The sequence below is a fragment of the Saccoglossus kowalevskii genome, chromosome 8 (genome assembly GCF_978046115.1).
Source record: "Saccoglossus kowalevskii chromosome 8, keSacKowa6.1, whole genome shotgun sequence".
Lineage (NCBI taxonomy): Eukaryota > Metazoa > Hemichordata > Enteropneusta > Harrimaniidae > Saccoglossus > Saccoglossus kowalevskii.
In genome coordinates, this window is record NC_140648.1 from 14,601,226 (window position 1) to 14,614,615 (window position 13,390).

Here is a 13,390-nt window from a genome sequence, read left to right on the forward strand (position 1 = left end):
AGTACGTGCCGGGTTTATCCGCCATTGTTGTTGCTTATCAATAAAGCTGTTTCTTATCGTTCACCAGTGTTTGTATCATTACTGGCGTGGTGGCATTGTCGGGATACGAAATCGACGCTAAATATCGTCCCTAAGAAGTCCGGTCATTCATGTAATCACCAGTGAACTTGCTTCTACTATAGCGGTAAGAAGTACACTTTATGTTAGTGTTTCGCTTTATATTGAACTGCTATCGTGGCCTATAATGTGCATGAACCAAAACAGTGGAGTTTGACCAAACACGAGTCAATAACGTCGTCGTTCGAAGCTTTGCGACATAATCTGCAATATATTTTGTCATTGGATCCAAATTGTGCTACGTGTCTTGCCAATGATTTTACATGGAATAGGAAGTCTAATGCCATCGCGAATTAATGCTGGGCCAAATTGCCAATTATTGTCTGTGATTTCACGCAACACCATCATAAAGTCATCCACATGTATGTCATCAATCTGGCAAGCAATTCGTTTACACTATGACTTCCAGACCTCAGGTTCACATTTCCTGGATTTTAATAATATTAAATTAGAAGCTGACGAGCGCCCAGAAGATCTATACCAACGCCTGGTTTCATTTATTGAGGACAACTTGTTACATCATGACAGTGATATAAAACATCATGGTGGAAACCATCACCATTGATGAAGAACTCACACCTTCCCAAGAAAACATCATTGTGCTCATATGATTACGTCTCTTACACCCAGAGCTACCAAGCTCAGTGAAACAACGGTATGGCACTGAGTTACGCTCAAAGACGCTTGCTACTCTAAAACCAGAAATTTCTCAGGCATTATATTCTCTTCTGGAGGAGGTTCACGCTTCAGTTGACGCCAAGGTTTTGCGCTCCGTTGCCAATCAGTATATACACACCAAGGACTCTCCAAAACCGACTACAACATCAACCAAGCGCCAGAGCACTAAATCATGCCTATTGTGTAAACAAGCTGGTGGTCCTAAATACCAACAACAGAAGATCGCTTTTTCATTTTTAAATCTCACCAAATAAGTTGCCAGGATGATGGTGAAGATATCTACAGTGACCAACCATCAAACAATAGTGTTCGCACTTGCATTCTTCAAGGCTTTCTATCACCATCGCCCTCTGCAATTAACACTAGACACCGTAGCTGAAACAAACATGATTAGGTCTTCACTTGCTAAGTATATAGGAGTTACAATTCAAAATAGTTCACAAAAAGCACTCCGGGCTGATGGGCTGACCACTTTGAGTTATCGGTGAGACTCATATCACACTTTGTAGAAGCGACATTTTTCTTGCACTCGATGCACTTGTCATTGAAGAATTGGATGTTGACATTTTAGCTGGCACACCGTTCATTACAGTCAATGACATTTCCGCACGCCCAGCTATGCAGCATATATCCATCAAAGGCACACACGTTGTTAGGCATGGAATCAAAGACGACACACTCCATTCACATAAAGTCCATCGCACGCAGGAATTTGTATTGTGTTCCTCTCCAGTTCCAAAAACTTTTCGTGGTGTGAGAGTATATACACGTTCAGCCATGAGCATGCCCGGTTCAGAAACTGCTCTTGAGGAGCTAATGTATCGCATATTGGGTGACTGCATACTGTGGAGGAAACACCCCACTCAAACTACTCCAAAACTGGGAAAACGTTCTAAAAGCATTAAGTAAGTGTAACATTCACAACTTTCTACATTGCAAATTTCTCAATTCATCCAGGACGTGGTTGTACGGGCATCCAATATCCCAGACACGATTAACAGCAAACTACGCCTCCCGTTTACCACTAGATCAGCGTGGCACACACAAACACAGTGTCCAGATTTACGACGTGTGCATGCTCAACTAAGGAACAAGACCATCAAGGAAACTCACCACTATCTGCGATGTGAAAAGGTAACTTGCTATCGCTACCATCGCAAGAGATGGTCTCCTTATCGTTAAACACAACAAGCCCTTCCAAGTGTCATCTGATCTAATCATCATCCCATGTTATTAACGGAATTTTAACTGCACTTCACATCAAACTAGATCACCCAACACCAGCTAAAGCATCTCTACCTTAAATTCAACTTCTATGCTATCGACTTGGACAAATCCATAGAGTTAGTGTCACAACAATGTCATGTCTGTACGACACCTAGTAAGCTGCCTGATACGCTAATAGAAACAAACATCTGAGGACCCACCAAACTCCGTCAGAATATATTTCGCAGCTGATGTCTCGTCCATATCGATTTTAGAGGCAGATATTGTATTATTATGATGGAAGTGTTAGATATAGCACTTTCTAACTGTGAGTCCGGTAGAGGACGTCCCAGAAACTATGTTATCGCGTGGACAGTCTTGGTGTCTTTTAACATGTCTTCGTAGGTGACGTAAAACACGTTCTGGTCTCCACTCTGTTTCCAAGGTGTAAATGGAAGATTCCCATCAACGAAATACTTCAGATAGCTTGTCCATGTAATTATCCCCTGTGGTGCACTAGCTTTGTTAAACCAGTGATAGCTAGAAGTGACGACATCTTTAGGATTACGAGCGATGTATATACTCTTTGTACCAGTCTGCAGTGCTTGCTTTGGAAATACTTCGTACGGGAGATGTGATTTGATAAGACGTGGCGATGACGTCACACTCTGGTTCATTTGAAACGATTTCATGGCCATTAGTAAAGGTGTATCGACCTCACCGAACATCTTGGGTTCCATTATCAACCACTTTAGCCTTGGAGGCACTTTCTTGTCACCGTGCTAAAACACATTCAAATCGGGATATAATTCTTGTAGTAAGAATATCATCCAGGTGTTAACAGACTTGGGAAACCCTTGCACAATGATGTCATCTTGGCGGAGAAATTTTTCCAGAACTCCACTCTCTAGTTTAGAGGTATCGGTGTACGGAAAAAATGTGTATCCCTTATATCTCTGGATTGAATTCACGACACGACGTCATACAGATCTGACATTAAAATGGCAGAGAAGTAGGCATATTACGATTTGTCAATACATGCGTATCCACCAATGCGTTTTATCTTCAGTGTATATAAATATTCATTACAGAATTATACCGTATTTATAGAATTTTCAAAAGATTATTTTATTATATTATAATGCGGGTCTTGTACGGGCTGCAGAGCGCATAGTTTCACGATGTGGCCGATTATATTGAGCCAACCTCTACGTAGCGTAGTGTTAGTTCTAGCATTGATGATACTTTCTAATAATAAATGCCGAAGATTAATCAATTTTACGTTATTTATAAAAAAAAAAAAAAAAGAACAGTACGTGAGACATGTAATACGGTCTGTGGATTTTTTTTTTTGATTTTCGTTAATTTTGAAGCAAACACAGGTCATGGTATTTCATATATATTGTAAGCAAAACATTTAAAACAACAGTTTGGATGAAAGGGACTATTTCGCGTAAGGTGAAAAAGTTGTATATTGTAGTGAAACGGTTAATTAACATTCAGTGGTGAAGAGACTGTGAATAACATAATACAGCACTGAGTAGTTGGATATCCATTGATCCAAAATAATGTTAAATCTGTGTAGATTTATTGTTGCAACATTAACAGCAGAAATCACGCGATATATAATTGAATGCACAGTTATGTAGCGAGTTATTATGCATAACTGTGTATATGTTAATATCTGTGCGTAATATTCGCTAAAACGTTACTTTTACGATTTACAAAAATAATGGGTTTAAGACGTCATTGTATCAAGATTGTACGTCATCCTCAAACAATATGTGGGTGTATTGTACATGCCTTAGAAGGTAATACAACTGTATAACCCCCTCCTGCTTGGTCAGGGGTTACCATGGTCATGAAAGATCGTTGCTGGTCCTTATTTGTGTTTTCGGACGTTGGTGGCGATTGTGCTTCTACAGCAGTGAGGTTTTTCCATTGCCAGGGTTTTGTTTTGCTATACTGATATGTGTATTTTACCTGCGCCGATGGCAGAACACGAATGAATACTACAAATACAACATTACTGTTTCGAATAGGAAAGAAACAAATAAGTCGTCCGGTCTATGATACTGGTGCAACCCTACTCAGGAAGTGTTTCGTGTAGGGACTCGACTCGGATTTAAACCAGCAATAGTTTTTTTCAAAATCTTTAATACTTATTCGGAACTGTAGATATGAATTAATGTTTCTGTCAAAATATACGTCTTGTTTTAATAAAACAAGTTTCTGAGCAGTGGATGGCATGTACTTGATATCTGGACTGTGGTGACACGTATAACCTCTGATTTGTATAGGCAATTGAATGTAAAATACCATTCATTTAAAAGTACATAACTAGCCAAAGAATGGGTTGCGTGCCTTTATTGATACGGATGTAATGGCCGAATGCATTTACACTGATCTTATGAACGTCTGCATCAAGTCACGTGACTATGAACCGTCTGCGCGAATACAGTACTTGACTGTTCCGTGGAGTTGATATTTTATTTAGTTATACTTCTCTGTAGACGGACGGATGGTATCCATGCTGCCGCAGATCAATCTGCCGTTGAGCTAAAAGTCAAGGACAACTCCGCGCTCACATATTTGTAACGCCCCTGTGAACCACGGGCACGCCCACACCCACAGGTGTCGAGAGATCTTGCATCTGACACTGTGAGTTGAATTGGGAGAAGATGGCAATGTATTTCTACCAACAACTCAGGCATGACAATATCCTTTCCAGGTCGCTGGCTTCTGTAAACATTTGCTCACGTCTCGATATCGATACACCCAAGCCAAATCGCGATACGACTATGTACAGGCAATTTCGTTTTAGAAAAGAATGAATTTAAAAAAATCAAAGCGTGGCTCTAAATTGAACACGGATTTATGGGAAGTTCGATAATTTAGACTTGGTCACATTTTAACATTAAAGGAAATTACTGTGTGCTTTGTTTAGGGGTGGTTATCATTGATTCGGCGTCTATAACTGGACGGTTTGTTTGCCAGGGTGCTGTATGTTGCGATACCAGGTTGTTTATTGCAAAGCTCAGAACACTGCTTCATTGTTCCAAGGTCTGTTTATCCACGCATGGCAGACTGTTACCGCGGCGTTCGCATAGCGACCAATTGAACGGGTGTGTTTTTACCACAGGCCAAACTCTCGCTGAATAAAAAAAAGGTTAAAATGCTTCGCTGAAAAAAACAAACAAAATTGCAATTTTCGTGTATATTTTGAACGCAGATATGCACCGTATTTCAGTATATTCGCGGTATTCTCATTTTCTGCTGTGGTTCGGTATTCGGCGCCGACTCACAACATGTGGGGTGCTACCATTACAGTATAAAATTCGACGATTTGTTAATTATTGCTTTATTTGTTTGCATACAATTATGTAATTTCTCAATACCGCCATAAGCGAGCTATGTTATCGGAATTAATAACCATTAATTATTAAAAATCTACTTATATATATACATATTGACGTGAGAAAAGAGTGTCAAATAAATATTTTAAACCTTAGAGTATCTGTGGGGTTATCGTGGTAGTAAATGTCCAAACAGTCGGAAACAACGAGTATTCAATGTCCGATTGTATGGGTAGGTAATCTATCGGCCGTACAATGGTATGTATGGAATGTACAAAATGCCAACGTTTGAGACCACGGACCAATAGCCTGTTCGTTCATCCAACCCAGAGGCGGGACTTGTCTTTCACCGTACCTCGTAACAAAGGAGGCAGTCTATTTGCTGGTCGCACAATCGCTACATTTTGTGACCAGCGACTACAGTCGTCTCGATCGCGTGACACATTCACTGTTAAGCAGTGGACACGGTGCGGTCGCTCGCCCGTTCGACGTAACGTCTCCGGTGAACGATCGCCGATTTTATTTTTCATGGCATGTATTCTGTGCATGGGACCTCGTCAGTCGTGTTGAACGCAGGAATGTTGTTTGTGAATGGGAATATCCGTGAAGAGGACTCATTGTATTGCCAGGCACAGAGGCGACTTGTTGACGAAATATACAACGTCCGGGACACATTTTGGTGAAATTGACGTACAACCCAGCTGCAATGACCACGTTAATTGCCAATATCTGTCATTACGCAAAGATGCCACCGCTCGGATAATTAATTAACTGCGTTAAAAGTAGGTATTATTATTTCGTAACAAATAATACGAGATTTGTAAAAACAAAGAAAAAAAGAATGTGAGGTTATTGTGTTCTTAATGTGTCCCTGTGTTCCCTCGATGAACCAGGGTTTCCATGGACAGCGCCTTGGTATTTTGTTTTGAAAAAAAGAGACTCTTTATCAGGTTGCATAATGTTGAGTAAAAACACATAATAGGAAAACTATTAGTGCCAACAAGCAGTATTTTCATTTCATTTGTTTCACGCGAATGCACGGGGGGTGGAGCTGGGAGAATACCAAAACAAATCATCTATTTGTATTTCACTTTTAGCTGATTACTAATTTTTATTTTAGTCATGAATATTTATTAATTGTCATAATTACACTAATTTAATAATGAATGTGGATGTGAACGTATTGTGTTGGGGTCTTGTCGGAACAACTTACTGTGTTGTTGTGGTAATACGACCAATACCCGCATATTTTCCGCATGTTCTGCAGTAGGCCATGAATGGGCTATTATTCGTCGCGGGGGTATTGGGCCACGTTCTTCAGCGTGTTTTTTTCTTCTGCACAAACGCATCGCTTGAAATAAATAGCAAAGCTCACGCGATTGCAAAAACCCGGTAAGTACATAGTCGCTAATGGAGAGGGGACCCGATTGTGTCGCGTCCAATGAGCAAGGTGGTGCGATCCGACGCAATCATATTATCCACTGATAACGCGCGGCATTAGGGTGTTTTATTAGGCAATTATTAATCATTATGTGGCGATTTGCAGCCGTTTAATGGGTCTTGATTGTTCGGTATGTACCGCTATCGACAAGTCACGTGCTTTTTCACCCCGTACTGTTCGTATTAGGCTCTTTAACACGTCAACTTATCAGTTAAAACGGCACTCTTGAGTCGGTGATTTATTGTTTCAAAGATTAGCGTGGTATTTGTTACATAATGAATAATATACCATATTTCAGTCTCAGAGTTGAATTTGCATTTCTACTTAATGACATTGGAAGCACTTTTTTCTATAAACGCCGTGGTTTTAATGGAATAGTTTATTTGTATGTGTTATAGACTTAACATTGCGTGTCTCTATAATCTCGTTAGCGTGAGCGACCATTAACAAGTGACTGGGACTTATATAATGTTACTTTTTTAAATGGCTAAGTAGGAATACGGTTTATTCCATCATGCAAAGCTTCCTAAGAAGTTTAAAAATACCGGAGGAGTGTATTTGAAGGGTTCATTCTTGATCTGGACAGGTCACGTACGTATCGGTGTGATTGTTCCAAGTCACGAGTCGGTATTCTTGGGATACGCTGCTCCCCGTGAAGACGCGGGTGTCGGGGGTTTCATACTGGGGTGCAGCGTGTATTGGGAAAAAAACAGCACGCACACCCAGAAGCTCCACACTTGGACACCATTGAATCCATTCCACTGTTACAAGCAGTGATTGATTAGAGGTCAATAGGTAACCATTACGATATAATAAGTGGCGTATTCCAGTCAGAAATATAATAGTGCATAATATTGGTGATATATCATTCATTATAATGACTTCAATATGGGGTTCTTTTTAAATTTCAAATAATGAATATGGAGAGTTTTTATGCTTAAGTACACAGAGAGAATATTCAAACGTTCCCCTGGGTGATCTATAACCCTCTTCACGGCCTTAAATGTTGAAACTACCTGAGAGTTGATTCAAAATAATATGATAACATATCTTCGACACTGTAAACACTTTACAAGTACATACAAAGAAGGTTTAAACGTTAAAGTTAGTAATACTTGAGCTGCGGACCATGTTTAAATAATTCTGTTAGATATTTGGGGAGTTAGCATAGCGACTGCAATTATTGATATATTCGCTTGTACCAAAAAACAAAATCAAATGCGCATGCGCAACTTATCGTTCTTATCGTGCATACCTGGCGTTTTTATTATTGCATCGAATACGGCTCTTATTAATCATAGTGAATCAATTTTACCTAATTGAGAATTTACTAGATAAAATAACAAAAATGTCTGATATTAGAAATCTTCAATATTAATACAATATGTTTTACACTCCGTGCCAAAAGAGTTTAGAGATGTAATGATATCAACATTTTCCCGGCAATTCAGACCTCATTTCCATTCAGTTTCCATTTACTTTTTCTGAATTGAATCATAGTCTCATATTAATGCAAATATGAGAACTTGTGTATAACATTCAGTAATAATATGTTACGCACTCGATGGCAAGTTTTTGCATGTAATCCGCGTTTATTTACTTTTGCGGTTGAATTTTGACGTCGAAATGAGCACGGAGCATGTAGGGTGATTGTTTTGCAAAAGTCGCGAGGGTTAATAACATCTGTGATGCACCCCACTAGCACATACAAGCATTAATCCTCGAATCTTGTGATTTGGAACAGTGGCATACATTGTATATTGTGGACCCCATATCTCGTGTTAATTGCAGAGTATTTCCAGCATGGCAATGACGAATGAATGTACAATACAACGTTTGAGTTGTTGCCCGGCACCGGACTACTTTCAAGAGTTCAGTCATAAAAAGTTCCGTGCCCGTCTTCTGGTAAACAGTAGTCAGGTAATATCTTTTTAATATGCTGACACCCCCATCCCCTCCCTCGCAAGTATCGAAATAACATTTCGGAAATAAACCTTTATAGCTATCAGTTTGTGACATTGAAAACCAATCTGAGAGTTACAAAGGCGTGTATTTAAACAATTACGAATCCTTCACATGGTCATATTGGATGCGGAGTCGGGTTTGTCGCATTATCACGTCTCGTCTCTTTTCCGAATTCAAGATGACGTTGCGGGGATTCATAATCACCGCTTCCAGATTTAAACAAATTTAGTTAAATTTGGAGGCTTTTCTAAAAATTAATTCACTCGAGAATAAAGGTTTACATTATCGTATAATAATGTAAAGCTATGACGTCACGAAAACATCTAATTCTGATTTATAATCACTGTTCAATGGTAGAAATGATTATGGTTCTGTAGAATTGTTCTCGGTTTTACACCAATTTACAAAGCATTATGACATACTATTATTTTGAGTGTATTCTAATTCATATAAACAAATCGCTTCTTTCACCTTATGTGCTAGGTATGATCTAGTAAGTCGTTACCACAGTATGAATGGGATGCTTTATTCAACAGTACTGTTTCTTCCTTATAAGTTTGTGGGAGGTAATCGTAACCTCAGCCCCAGGACGTTGGCCGATTTCTACTACTGAGTTCATGCTAGCACTGTCGCGTATCCCTGATTTATCAAGTATAGCACCAGGTTAATGAAAATGTTATGATATCTAAAAATGACGTTATCGATTAAAAATGCCTTGCACAGGTGATAAAATAATAAGTGTCGTGTCTTGTTGACCGAGAAGGGTGGGTATACATAGATTGTTATCGCCCTCAATGCTGTTGAATTGTCTTGCCCGCAATTCAACACAAGTGGACCATTTCCCACCAATCTGCCGTTTACACTTTCATTTTCGAGCGATAAACACTTCTCGAGAGCTGAATTCATTGTAGAAATTATAAAGGATGTTGTGATAATTTCGGTCCTTGGAGACCATGAAAGGTGCACTGTGCACTGAATCAATGCGTTCATTGTGCCGCGTGTACGTGAGTTGGCCCTGAACCCTGCCTGCTATACATTAGTCGTCAACACACGGTGACACCACTGCCGGGTAGTGTAAATATCGCACAAATAAAAAAAAACGTGAATGAAGTGATTGTTATTATACAGATCACGAAAACTTGACGGCAACGGGTTAATTGATTATTTTTGACACCGGGGTTAATGACTAAAATACGGAGGTGTGGCACACGCGTTTACGTAGGGCGCCATACACGGCCAGTTCAGTGCATGTTTTATCGTACATTTAGGCATCAAACTTCATGCTCCCAGCTAAGTATTCACTGTATAGTAGATGATTGTTTTTCACTAAATGTCCACTCACATCTAAGGCTTGATTATTCTGGTATCATATTAAATACAGTGACTTGAAACGCAGGCTCGTTTATGATATTCTCGTCACAACTCATATGGAGAAGTGTTATATAATATTGTAAATCTTTAACTTAATTTAAATTATATTATTATACATCTGTCACCGTAACGCCATAAGTTACAACGTGCCGTAATTTTGCAGTATTTTACGGGGTATTTTCATTCTACCATGCATATAAGGAAATGTGAATTCCAAATATGGAATGATTACATAAGTTACAACGTGCCGTAATTTGGCGGTATTTTACGGAGTATTTTCATTCTACCATGCATATAAGGAAATGTGAATTCCAAATATGGAATGATATGGAATAAGCGTCCTCTAATAATAAAAACAAACATGGCTCCACACGAAGAAGTTCGCTGATTCCGTTCTAAACTTTTTGAATTTTGGCATTCCCATAATGTATCATTGGGAGGAAAAGATGCACAGCGGTATCCTCGTAATAACCTTATTATTATATTGCAAAGCCGCGAACATTCCTTGCCTCATAGAACTATGAAGACATGCCATTGCCGCATCAATTAAATACAAATGGTAAAATACTTTTATTTTATGCACTAGCACTAACATGAGCATATTTTTAGAACCATGCATCAAACATTAAAGGGCGGCAGTCGTCGTGCCGCGTCCTGTTCGATATGGAACTCATAGCGACGTATACAACACGTGTAAAATACATTGTTTATTTACATGAAATTCGAACACGCGCTGCGCGACGATCACCGCCCTTTAAATAATGGGTTGAAATAAAGAATGTTTATAAAACTATGTGAATTTAGATGAGATTTGGGATGACTTGAATGTATCGAATTTCATGCTTGTAGCTCATTTAGTCCATGTCTAGAAGAATTGACAATATTCTTAGTGGGCTTTACCTTACCTTTTTTTCTCAAAAAACAGATGCACAATGAACCATAAAACTACGATGACTAATACTACGATGATTAATTGTGAACAGATTTTCTTGCAGTTTAGTAATAACATATAACCTTTATGTATACCATGCCTTGACCCTTGGGTGAAAATCACATGGGTACTGTAAATTTTTACAATGCTCAAATTGTGTATATAATTTATTTTCGACTGATGGCGTTATATATTTGATATATATATATATATATTTACGTCATATACGTATTACGTCATATAAGCTACTGTTACTTTATCAACACACACCCAAAGTACGGTAATGACGTCACCAAGCAGTACGTCATGTGTTAAGTTATTCATAAAGTCGATTCAGATTAATCAGTACATCAGACAATCCAGAATTGACACAGACGTATTTATAAAGGTTGTAAAATATTTAGGGTTTTGCTCAAAACAAAGCATCTAAAAGTAATACAATAACGTAGTCATGGTGAAAAACATAATAGAAATAACTAGCAACAGAAATAACTAGCACAAACTAGTACAATTAATTAGTCATAATTAATCTAGTCTAATCTAATATGATGCCATTGTAAAATTTATACTTTTGGTCATAGTATCGCCAATAGCACATCAAATGTGTTTAGAAATCTTTCCATTGTTTCGTTTTATGGGCTAAGTATTCCTCCATTGAAAAATAAAAGTAAAATTTTCTTTTCTTTGCGACAATTAAATATAATTTTACCCCAGTCACTAACGCGAAGTTAAAAAGCGGTGGTCGTCGCGCAGCGCGTGTTCGAATTTCATGTAAATAAACAATGTTTTTTACACGCGTTGTATACGTCGCTATTAGTCCCATATCGAACTGAACGCGGCGCGACGACCACCGCCCTTTGAACAACGGTTTATGATTACGTCATTTCTATATATAGTAAATCCACTTGAAACGTTAAGAACACGTGACTGTTTCACAGACTACAAAGATGTAGCCATGATTGGTTCTCATATTTCGTTCAAGCATCATTGAAATGTTAAACTCAACTCACCCGTGAACAAGTTTTTATTTAAATTTGAACTGAAAGTAAATTAAATTACAATCCCTGGAGCATTGCCTGCCTTTTTGAACCAGGAAGATATTCTATTGGCGTGCCATGAATACAGACGGTAAGCCACTGGTCTAGAATCAATGATATGCCAAACAATATACACAAGGCATATGATTTTGGCCTTTAGTCGGATAAGTTATACATTAAAAACTTGTTTTTTTTTGTAAAATGGCTAAAAAACTATGTGAATAGTTGGGAACTGAAAAGTAAAAAAATCCAGACGAGACTTACCTAATAAAAAAGTCACATTTTTTGATGAATGCAAGAAATCAATACCATATCACAACAAATGTATATATATGTGTCTGTATTATAAACATTTAAAATTTATATGTAGTAACTATTTATCAGTACATGTACATATATTGACAAAATTAAGTATGAGTGTATAGATTCTATTTAAAATATTTAAACTATTGATTCATTCCAAATTGATGGACAAAGGTGTAAACATACGTGTAAAGTATATAACGATGAAAGAAAAATAAACTATAACGATTTTGCAATAAACGGAAACTTTTTTTTCACCAGTCAAATAATGTAATTACACTTGTCGTGTTGCCAAAACTGTCAGTTGCCTTAATCAAGCATTAAATCAATTATAAGACCAAGGTCTGTGTTTTATTTTGGATTCCACAGCTTTGTGATATTATATCAATGGTGTCCAATCTGAGCTGGAAACACAGTTAGAAATGAGAAAAAAATATTTTAAAAGAAAATAATAAGCAATTGAAAATTGCTTCACCGATGTTTATTAGGTGGCTATTACTGCATTATTTCTGATACATTTTTTACACTAAATAACCATTCTGTTAGGTTCCCAACTACTCTTAATTAATTAATTAATTAATTAAGTATAGGTTTTCCTTTTGGTTGTAGGCCATGTGCCAGAAAAGATCTGTATTCAAATTCTAATTTTGCATACCATGTAAAACGTCACTTATGACATCAAATAAGACAGATTATTTAACAAATTTCTCTCATATGAGGTTAAAACGAAAAAAAAAAACTAGCAAAACAACAACGAACATGAATTTCATAAAATCACATTTAGAGAACAAGAAATTTACATTTAATACAAAGTGACATTGTTTAATTCGTTCTTTTAATGTATGCATTTGTATTAATGTTTTTTGTTAGTTCTCACAGTAGTTAAGATAAATGTCAAAAATACCGAATTTATATGGTTTGTATATATATTTTTGCAATCTTAATAAAAGTTAAAAACCATGTTTATTTCGAGAGGTAATAGGAT

General features: G+C 37.6%; 1 long non-coding RNA gene across 2 annotated transcripts in view; it reads left to right on the forward strand.

Moving 5' to 3' along the window:
* The first annotated feature begins 5,689 nt into the window (after positions 1-5,689).
* Positions 5,690-13,390, forward strand: part of LOC144357856 (uncharacterized) — a 64,565-nt gene continuing 56,864 nt past the window's right edge. For both annotated transcript variants that reach the window (XR_014930083.1, XR_014930082.1), the window contains exon 1: positions 5,690-6,139. This is a non-coding gene — a long non-coding RNA (uncharacterized LOC144357856). The remainder of the gene's footprint in view (positions 6,140-13,390) is intronic.